The sequence below is a fragment of the Oryctolagus cuniculus genome, chromosome X, assembly GCF_051225735.1.
Source record: "Oryctolagus cuniculus isolate XC-2025 breed Fujian yellow rabbit chromosome X, ASM5122573v1, whole genome shotgun sequence".
Classification (NCBI taxonomy): Eukaryota; Metazoa; Chordata; class Mammalia; order Lagomorpha; family Leporidae; genus Oryctolagus; species Oryctolagus cuniculus.
In genome coordinates this window covers 101,542,514-101,551,387 of record NC_142888.1, presented here as the reverse complement: position 1 = coordinate 101,551,387, position 8,874 = coordinate 101,542,514, and the positions used below count along the sequence as shown (strand labels likewise).

At 41.8% G+C, this 8,874-nt stretch overlaps 1 pseudogene; it reads left to right on the top strand.

Moving 5' to 3' along the window:
- The first annotated feature begins 802 nt into the window (after window positions 1–802).
- On the top strand, window positions 803–1,330 carry LOC100342744 (single-stranded DNA-binding protein, mitochondrial pseudogene; annotated as a pseudogene).
- The last annotated feature ends 7,544 nt before the right edge of the window (window positions 1,331–8,874 follow it).

The window sequence follows — 8,874 nt, the reverse complement described above, 5'->3', positions numbered from 1 at the left end:
GATCCAGCTCTCTGCTATGGCCTGGGAAAGCAGTGGAGGATGGCCCAGGTCCTTGGGCCCCTGCACCCACATGGGAGACCCAGAGGAGACTCCTGGCTCCTGGCTTTGGATCAGCACAGCTCCGGCCGTTGCAGCCAACTGGGGAGTGAACCATCAGATGGAAGACCTCTCTCTCTTGCTCTCATTCTCTCTCTCTCAATCTGTGTAACTTTGACTTTCAAATAAATAAATAAATAAATCTTAAAAAAAAAAAAAAAAGAAAGAAAGAAATGGCCGGTGCCGCAGCTCACTTGGTTAATCCTCCGCCTGCAGCGCCAGCACCCCGGGTTCTAGTCCCAATCAGGCCGCCAGATTCTGTCCCGGTTGCTCCTCTTCCAGTCCAGCTCTCTGCTGTGGCCCGGGAAGGCAGTGGAAGATGGCCCAAGTGCTTGGACCCTGCACCTGCATAGGAGACTAGGAGGAAGCACTTGGTTCCTGGCTTCAGATCAGCGCAGCGCGCCAGCCGTAGCAGCCATTTGGGGGGTGAACCAATGGAAGGAAGACCTTTCTCTCTGTCCCTCTCTCTCTCTCACTAACTCTGCCTGTCAAGAAAAAGAAATGAAGAACAAAGATACAATTATGTGGAAGAACAAAGATACAATTATGTGAGTATATTAATATTGACTATATAAGGCAATGTTAATAATTCATATGGGGATTTTTGAAAATTAAATAGAATATTTCATATCTGGCTGCTCCTGGTAGGAAAAACACAGGCTAATTTCCTTTTTTAAAAAAATATTTATTTCTGGAGCGCCAGGACCGGCAGAGGTTAGACTGAGAAGAACAGCCATGTTTCGGAGGCCTGCGTTACAGGTGCTTCATCAGTTTGTAAGACATGAGTCGGAAATAGCTCGCAGTTTGGTTCTTGAAAGATCTCTGAATCGTGTGCAGTTACTGGGGCGAGTGGGTCAGGACCCTGTCATGAGACAGGTGGAAGGAAAAAATCCAGTCACAATATTTTCCCTAGCAACAAATGAGATGTGGCGATCTGGGGATAATGAAACATACCAAATGGGTGATGTTAGTCAAAAAACAACGTGGCACAGAATATCAGTATTCCAGCCAGGCCTCAGAGATGTAGCGTATCAGTATGTGAAAAAGGGGTCTCGAATTTACGTGGAAGGGAAGGTAGACTATGGTGAATACATGGATAAAAATAACGTGCGGCGACAAGCAACCACCATCATCGCTGATAACATTATCTTTCTGAGTGACCAGACGAAAGAGAAGGCATAGAACGGATGATTCTTTGGCCGTTGTTTGGTATAGTCTCATTTCCAAATCATGTATAGTCTTTATAGTTCCTAAGGACAAGAATTAAAACACTGTTTTATATAAATATATATATATATATATATATTTATTTATTTGAAAGGCAGAATTACAGAGAGGCAGAGGCAGAAAGAAAGAAGGGTCTCCCATCTGCTGGTTCACTCCCCAGATGGCTACTACGGTCAGAGCTGCACTGATCCAAAGCCAGGAGCTTCTTCTGGGTCTCCCACGTGGGTGCAGGAGCCCAAGCACTTGGGCTATCTTTTCTTGCTTTTTCAGGCCACAGCAGAGAGCTATATTGGAAGTGGAGCAGCTGGGACTCAAACTGGTGCCCATGTGGGATGCCAGCACTGCAGGCGACAGCTTTACCCACCATGCCACAGTGACAGCCTCACACAGGCTAACGTCAATGACTGAACAACTTATGGCACAATGGAAAACAGTCATGAGGTACAGTCAATATCAAATATGAATACTGGAGGAGTGAGCGTTTGGTCTAGTGGTTAAGATGCCAGTTAAGATACCTTATGTGACATTGGAGTACTGAGTTCAATATCAACTGCTCCGGGCCAGTGCTGCGGCATAGCTGGTAAAGCCACCACCTGCAGTGCCAGCATCCCATATGGGCACTAGTTCAAGTCCCGGCTGCTCCACTTCCGATCCAGCTCTCTGCTATGGCCTGGGAAAGCAGTGGAAGATGTACCAAGTCCTTGGCCTCCTGCACCTGCATGGGAGACCCAGAAGAAGCTCCCAGCTCCTGGCTTCAGAAGGGCTCAGCTCTGGCCATTGTGGCCATCTCGGGATTGAATCACTGGATGGAAGACCTCTCTCTCTCTCTCTACCTCTGCCTCTCTGTAAGTCTGCCATTCAAATAAATAATCTTTTTAAAAAACCCAACTGCTCATAACTCCAGCTTTCTGCCAATACAGACACTGGGAGGCAAGTGATTGCCCAAGTAGTTGGGTTGCTACTGCTTATACAGGAGACCTGGATGGAGTTTCTGGCTCCTGGCATTGGACTGGCCCAGTCTTAGCCATTGTGGGCATTTGGGGATGAACCAGCAGATGGGAGTGCTGCCTCTCTTTCACTCTCTCTCAAAGAAATAAATAAATAACTTTCAAATTTTATAAAAGAGTATTGGCGTTTTTAAGTATATCAACTTTTTCAATGTGCTGTAAAAGGAAGAACTAAAAAAAGAAAGTTTAAAATATAAAGTTTTTAAAATCAATGTCATATGAAACAAAATTTATTTTAAGCCTGGATCTCCAGAAGGCAAACTTTTTTTATTTTATAACTTTTTATTTTGACATAATTTCAGACTTATAGAAAAGTTGTAGGAATACTATCAAAGCATTACCACACAACTCTTCACTGAGACCCCCCAACTGTACATGTACGTGTATTACCACAACTGTCTCTCACTTTCTCTCTCTTCACACACACACACACACACACACACACACAATTAGAAAATATCTGTACCTGGAAATTTTAAAACAGACTTCCAAATAACTCAGTGATTTAAAAAATAAGTATCTTGAACTGAATGATAAAACTTTTAAGTATCAAATCTTGTGAGATTTGCCTATCACCAAAACTAAACAGATACTGATTTTTGTCTTATTGGCTTTACATCTTTATTTATGGTTTGATGTCTTCAGTGTGAGAAATAAAATGTTACATACATATTTTTTACCATCACTTTCTTCCCTAAAGTTACCATCCCAAAACTATCTTTCCCATGTATGATTTGTATTTTTACTACAAATAAATTAACTCATCAACAATAAACAGTCTTTGAAAAATCAATTTTTTTAACTCATGGGAAATAGTAGCACTTACAGTAAGTTTTTTAGTCTTAAATATTAGGATGGATACATGCCCCTGGGGCAGGCTGAGGGAGGAGCAAAGACGCAGAATTGGGTGCCCACTCGCAGCCATGGTGGTGCAAGGCAGACTGTCTCCCCAGGAGCTGGGCAGCCAAACTCACATGGCACCTTTCACTGCAATCCTTGAAGATGGAAGAAAATCAGATTCTTCCTGAGACAGAAAGAAGCCCTTTAAGTCTAGGCTAGGCAAGCAGGAGGTGATGGCAGCTGGGAAGAAGGGGTTGACCAGATGACTGCTTCATAAAGCCAACCCAACCACCTCCCTAGACTGCCTACAGGCACCTGGGGTTCATGTTACCACACACCACCCTCGTCTTCCATGTGGAGCCTCTAAAGCTGGAATGACAGGAAGGTCCTGCTCCCTGTTCTTGGATCTGGTGCCTCCAGATGCGGATGAATAGATCCATGTGGAGCTTTTCCTGATTTTTCACTACACGCTTCGCACATACATCAGCCCGGACTGACGGTGTTCTATCATTTAGCTTTGTTTCTGGCACCACTCCTTGCTCTTTCCCTTTCTGCCTGTATGTGTGTTTACCTAAATGATATGCCATAAACCTCAAGTTGCTTATTTTATTTTGCTTATGTTTGGGGGTGACAAGTCTGTGAGAACTACGTGTCCAATTAAGCATATGCTCAAGTATTAGCACCACTGATGGGTTAACTTAGAATAAGAACTGATGCTGGAGAGGGGGGTTTGCAAGAATCTTTATTTTATTTTGGATGAAATTTTATCGATTATGTATTAAGCAATCTTGCTGCACTTGCAAAGTCATAGCAGATCTGAGACACTGTTGACGGATGGATTTTTCAATGTAAGAGATGTCCTTGGGTGAAATTAAAAGCCCTACCCTGAACTGAAGTGGGTAGAAATCTTTGCCTTCAGCAGCCCCACCCTCAGCTTCCTGAAATCCTCTGTCTCTAAAAGCAGATCACTTTCACTGCAATGTTGGACACTCCCTGGGCCAGCGAGGACCTCTGAGGCCTTCTCTGTGGCCTGGCTTATTTTTTTCCATCCTCTGGTTCTTCTAATAGATTTTTTTTTGGATGTTTGTAATATCATGACCATCCAAACTCCAACACTTCCCAAATTATAAGAAGTTTAATCAAAAGTTTAAGTTGACAGTGCTGGTTGTGAACTTTACACCCAATGACAGCCTGGCCATCATGACAAATTCTTAAGTGTTCCTTTAAGAAAATATACTGTCGTCACAGTTTTAGCATCTTCTGTGCTTTGATGCTTGGCTGTCTCTGCTGATCTGTTTCCTTGTTTTCCTTCCCTCAGTCCTTTTTCACTCCTTTGCAATCCTGTGTAGTGATGTGGTGAGATAACTTGTTACTGTGCCATCAGCCCAATACCACATATGAATTTCAAGTTTTATTATTGCAATGAAAGTGCTTTATGCTGGCATTTCTAATATATACATATGTGTGGGTATTATGATGAACCACATGAAGTTGCTGATATTTGATAATTATTTACCTATAAAACTGGCAAATGTATATGGTCCAGTCTAATATTTGAGGGTACTTTGAAGAATGTATATAAAAAATGGAATTAAAGCATAAGTTTATTTTGGTGCCAAAACATTGCAATCCATGCATAGTGTTTTCATCAGATGAAAGTTCCATGAACTTTTTGAAGATTCCTTGTTTAAAAATAAAGAAAAAAGACTGAAATTTTATGAAGCATCCACTTTAAAAATTTATCAAAAGATCAATAAATAAGGAGTAGAAGAAGACAAAAGACATAGAAACAATATATAAAATGAAGAAACTCAACAAAGCAAACAAATTTTAAAGGATTAATTAACAACATTGGAAAACTTTTGGTGAAATTATTTGAGAGGGAGGGAGGGAGGGAGAAGACACACAAATTACCAACATAGGATCAGAGATGAGACGGTACTTCATGCAGATGTTGAAAACATTCTTAAAAAATAAATGACACAAATTACCAAAACCAACCCAAGAAGAAATAGAAAATCTCTATAAACCTGTACCAAGTAAAAATATTACATCAAACACCTCCCAATATCTTCCAACCAAGAAAAGCCCAAGAATCCTACCAAATATTTTAAGAATAAAGATAAACCTTTTTCAAACTTTTCCAGAAAATAGAAGCAAAGAGAACACTCTGCTACTCATTCTATGAGGCCAGCATTACCCTGAAAAACTACACCAAAGGCATGACAAAAAAGAAATTTATAGACCAATATCCTTCATGAATATAGACATAAAAATTCACAAGAAAATAGTAACAAACCAGATTCTGCAGCATATTAAAATTATTATAAACTATGAAGAAGTGAAATTTACCTACAACAGTAAGTGTGGTTCAACATAAGAAAATTATCAATGTAATAATATACTACATTAATTGAATAAAGGAAAAATCCATTTGATCATCTGAATTGATACAGAAAAAGCATTTGACTAAAAATACAACACCCTTTCAGAATAAAAACACTCAGGAAGTTAGGAATAGAATAACAAAAGAATGAACAGAAACATCCATCAAACATTCTAGAGTGGAAGCTCTATAAGGACTTCTGTTTTCCTCCCTAATAACTATAGCAGTGCCTAGCACATAGTAGGTATACGATAAATATATCCTAAGTGAGTTGATGAATGACTTGCTTTTTTCTAATAGGGGCTATTCCCTGGATAGGATCACAGTGGTCCAGGGTCTGATCTTCCCTTCTATGGCCAGCATGTGGCACAGTGGGTTAAGCTGCCACTTGCACCACTGACATCCCATATTGAAGAGCCATTTAAAAGTCCTGGCTGCTCTGCTTCCAATCCAGCTCCCTGCAAATGCGCTGGGGAACACAGCAGAAGATGGTCCAAGTGTTTGGGCCCCTACCACCCACATGGGAGACCCAGATGGAGTTCCAGGATCCCAGCTTCAGCCTGGTCCAGCCTTGGCTGTTGTGGCCATTTGGAGAGTGAACCAGCAGATGGAAGACCTCTCTTTTATCCTCTCCCTTTCCCTCTCTCTCTGCCTCTCCCTCTCTGTCACTCTGCCTTTCAAATAAATAAAATAAATCTTAAAAAGAAATAGTTCAGTCAGTGTAGCAAGACTTGCTCAATCTCTGCCAAACTGTTACACACTGCATCAAACTGGCGGGAAACTTTTTTGCAGTGGAGTAGCTGGTGAGGAGACAAATTTGAGCAAACTGTTATTTTCTTAAATTAAAAAACGTTCCCCATCCTCTTGGTACAGATGCAGAAAGTTCTCTTGGGGTATAATCATCACAGTGCTCCTCGCCCAAACTCTTACAGGTAAGGTGACAGGGATCAGAAAAAGAACTGAAGGAAATACGTCACCACATCCTCTTCTCCAGGACTGCCTCTAAAACTCCTCCAATGGTCCACAACCTGAAATTGCTATTGCAGCCAAGTTGCCACTCAGAGGCTAAAAGTATCCAAGATGGCTGCTGACTGCATCACTGTGATGACCTACAGCTTATTATAATGTCATTATAATAAAATTACCATGGCTGATACTCCTGCTCCCATCACTCACCTCATGCCATGACACCTCCCAGACTTCCAAAATAGGACAGAAAATGGGCAGTCACCAAATTCCTGGAAATCTCCAGCCAAAGCACCACCTCCTATACATCTAAATCACATAAAGTGATGACTCAAACCTCTTGGGTTGCAGCTCATCCTAGAGCATGCTGCACTTCCTATTGAGTGTGCACTTCTGCTTTGCTGATAAACCTTATTCCTCTGCTAACCTTTACCTTTGTCTCTTCTTCAAACTCTGTTGTGTGTTGGCGACAAGAACCTGAACCCCCAACGCCCCTCCTCCCAAAAAAGGAGGGCTATGTAAGTAGCGAATCCTCTGAGTAGAGGGATCATGAGGTATTTTACATCCTCATAAAGTCGGGCTGGTTGGTATGCAGAGCCGAAAAGAATGCTCTAGAGCATAATGCCTTCTGTGGTGAATGTGAACAAGTAAGACTGTCCCATTCACATTCTCAGTTAGGGAGATCTGGCAGGTTGAGCCCGGCCACAAAAGCAGTGGCCTAGAACAGAAGCCAGATCCCATAAATAAAATTACCAAGAGGGTAAAAGAGACAGTCCAGCAAGTGGGCCTGAACTCGAGTCATTGTGGAAAATGGGAGCTAGCAGTTCTGGGTTAATGAGCTAATGGAACTGAAAATAGGATGGCGCCCAGTTCCTCCTAAAGGTGCCCTGGACCTGTGACACTGTGACATCTCTGACCTGTTTGTCTTAAAGCACTGTGTGTTGCTGGTGCTGGAATCTGCTGGCAAGGTTTTATGATAGTAACCTGGATTTTATCATTTTGGATGTTTTATCATTTTGGATACCACCCTCTATAGCAACACTGTGACCTACCAATTCACAGATTTTAAAGACCTTACCCACACAGGCCAGCATTGTGGTACAGTGCATTTAAGCCACCACCTGCGATGCCGGGCATCCCACATGAGAGCCAGTTTGGACCCCCACTGCTCCACTTCTGATCCAGCTCCCTGCTAATGTGCATAGGAAAGCAGTGAAAGATTCTTGGGCCCCTGCCACCCATATGGGAGACCTGGATGGAGTTCCTGGCTCCTGGCTTCAGGTTGATCCAGCTCTGACCATTGTAGCTATTTGAGGAGTGAACCAGTGTATGGGAGATCCCCCCCTCTCTTCTTCTCCCCCTCTTTCTCTCTCCTTCTCAGCCTTTCAAATAAATATAGTCTTTTTTAAATGTTTTCAAAAAACCCTTCAACTAGACAGCTAAGACCAAGGGATGAACAAAATCCTAGAGAATTCACTACAGTCCAGCCTTAACCAAGCAGTTTGTGGTGACCCCACTTCCAATCTCAAAAGTTCTATCTAGCTTCAGCTCAGGAGACAGGAGTAAGATGTTGTAATTCCTGCTGATCATTTCATTGTTATTCACATCTGAATCAAACCTCATTTATATTATAATCAAAGTAAGTTTTATTATTTTTCTTTTAAAAAAAGATTTATGTATTTGAAAGTCACAGTTACAGAGAGAGAGGGAGACACACAGAGAAAGAGGTCTTCCATCCACTGGTTCACTCCCTGGCTGCAGCTGGGGCTGGGCCAGGCCAAACCCAGGAGCCTGGAACTCCATCTGGATCACCCACATGAGTGCAGGGGCCCAAGCATTTGGGCCATCCTCCCCTGCTTTTCCAGGCACTTTAGCAAGGATCTGGATTGAAAGTGGAGCAGCTGGGACTCGAACTGGCACTCATATCGGATGCTGGCATTGCAGGCAGAAGCTTTACCCTCTGTACAATGCTGCTCTCAGTTTTATTACTTTTCAAAATAACAGCTATTTATCATTGTCTCTTTATTGTAAGAATGCTTCATGAATGTGGTAGAAAAACTTTAATACAGAAATATATGAAGAAAAAACTAAAATGCACTTGTAAATCCACACAGAAATAATCACTTAACATTTTGGTAAATACGCTTCCCTGAAATCTCTCCTTGTATACAGCCTCCCAACATACACATGCTACACACACACATACACACACACATTGCCTTTAAGTAACTTGTAAACATCACCATGTTTAACTACACTTAGTGGCCCACTAAATGCTTATATCATAACTTATTTAACCAATTTCCTATTAATAGAACTGTAGGTTGTTCCTAATATTTTTAACACTATAAA